This window comes from Micromesistius poutassou (assembly GCF_964030765.1).
Source record: "Micromesistius poutassou genome assembly, chromosome: 14".
Taxonomy (NCBI): Eukaryota; Metazoa; Chordata; class Actinopteri; order Gadiformes; family Gadidae; genus Micromesistius; species Micromesistius poutassou.
Window position 1 is genome coordinate 4579274 of NC_140284.1, and position 2500 is coordinate 4581773.

Here is a 2500-nt window from a genome sequence, read left to right on the forward strand (position 1 = left end):
CCATACAGCAGCTAAGGAGGCTTTCTTTGGCACGGCTTACAGGCGAGCAGACCCAGAAATGGGCCTGTCCTGGAGTATAAAAAAATGACAGATGCCAGATACAAATATGCTATCCGGCACATTGACAAGCATGAACAGGCCATGGGAGCAGGTGCTTTAGCTGACAAACTTCTCTGTAACAACGTCGTTGGCTTTTGGGAAGGAGGTGAGAACTCTGAACAGGACTAACAGATCACTTCCTGGTGTCATAGAGGGTGTTTCTGGTAGGGATGTGAATAACTCAAATTTTTCATGGTCGAATAATCAGTGGGTGGTATGAACGATTATTCACACATCGATTATTCGACGTGTGCCGACATTCACAAAGGCAGCCATGGATCATCGGCAAGAAATCACTTAATATCTTAAACGCAAAAAAACAAACTTTAACAGTGATCAGTGTTTGTGTTGTATGCATATCTATTAATATTTATGCTTGTGTATATTGTTTTTCTGTACATGATCTTGTTTATTTGAATGGGAAAAAATGTTAACGGTCCAAATGTTAAAAATCGACTTTGACCCTCAGGAACGAATAATCGAATAATCTAATATTCTGACCCATCCCTAGTTTCTGGGAGTGACAAGATGGGTGAGCTATGGAGGCACATACTCTTCTGCCTTATTTAACTGTGTCAAGAGTGCCCCCTATGAAATGAGTAATATCTCCAACAGGAGATATTAATTAATTACTTTCAATTAAGTATATTATGCAGTAAAACAGTTAGCTGATAAGAAACAGGGACGGCGCCACACCGGGGCTAGGGGGCGCTATAGCCCCGTCAAAAATCTGTGTAGCCCCAGTTAAGCCCCTGTGTATCATAGCTGCTTTTATTGAAAAAAAAAAAAAACAGAACCTCTTTATAAAGTAACTGAAGTCGTGAAAATCAATTATTTTCTAAGCACCCCCACCTATCGGTCAAGCTCCCCATTAGCACCGGGAGAGAAAAAAATCCTGGCGCCGTGCCCTGGTTAAGAAAGCAAGTGGCTCTGACCACATTACAGCAGAACACCTAAAGTTTGCAACCCCTACGGCGGCAGCTCCGTGTGCCATTTGGTTTACTGGTTTCATGAGTCATGGACTGTTGCCTGAGTCCATGGTGTCTGTCACGTCTAGTGCCTGTCATAACGGACAAGGCAGGCAAGGTTGGAAGTGTAGATAACTATAGGCCAATAGCCTTAGCCAGCGCAGTGTCAAAAGTATTGGAGAAAATATCACTTGAACGCCTAACTCAGTACTTGGTTACCACTTGTGATCAGTTTGGTTTTAAAGCAAAACGTGGGACTGATTTGTGTATCTATGCCTTGAAGGAGGTGACCCATATGTACATGAAGCAGAATTCATCTATTGTACTTGGTTTTATGGATGCATCTAAGGCATTTGATAGGGTTAATCATCTTAAGCTTTTTAAGAAACTGAGCCAAAGGGGTGCCCTGGATAGCATTGTAAGGATTCTGTCCTATTGGTATGCCAAACAGAATGCAGGTTAAATGGGGCAACAGTGTCTCTGCCTCCTTTGTTGTAAGTAATGGTGTGCATCAGGGGGGGCTACTCTCACCAGCTCTAACCTTTACATGGATGAACTATCCAAACAACTAAATGTATGCAGAACTGGCTGTATGATTGGAAACTCTTTGGTAAACCATTTTATGTATGCGGATGACTTGGCATGACATGATGTGCAATATAATGCTAAAAAGAGTGTTGTTCTGATATGTAGAAATAAAGGTGACAAAGAGCTGTGTTTTCCAGATTTCTATCTGTCAGGACAAGTTTTGGATGTCTGTAAGAAAACGAAATACCTGGGTCATCTCATCACAGACCAGATATCTGATGATAGTGATATTTATAGACAATGTTGCATGTTATACGCCCAAGCTAATATTCTGGCTAGGAAATTTCATATGTGCTCAGAGGATGTAAAAATTAAACTTTTTAAAGCATACTGTACCCCATTATACACTGCACCCCTATGGGTAAAATTTAAAAAGGCAAGCCTTCAGAAGTTGCAGGTTGCTTATAATGACTGCTTAAGGATCCTACTGAGGAAGCCAAGGAGCTGTGGTGCTAGTGCCCTATTCTGTAATGCAGGGGTCGGCACCTTCAGAGCACTGCTGAGGAATTTGATGTACAAATTCATCTGTCGCTTGAATATGTCACAGAACAACAGAATGACTCTGTTGATCAATCCCAGCTGCAGTGGAATTAGGTACCAGTCACCAATGTGGAAGTACTGGTATGAATGTCTCTTATAAATGCTTGTGATTTTTGTTTGTCGTTTGTTTGCTTGTTTATGTATGTGCTTGTTTTTATGTGTAGTTGTGTGTTCTTTTGGACTTTGAGTCTGGCAAATAAAGATGATGATGATGATGTCTACCTACCTGTCTATCTATCTACCTACCTGTCTATCTATCTATATATCTATCTCCATCTATTTATCTGTCTAGGGTTAGTCTATCT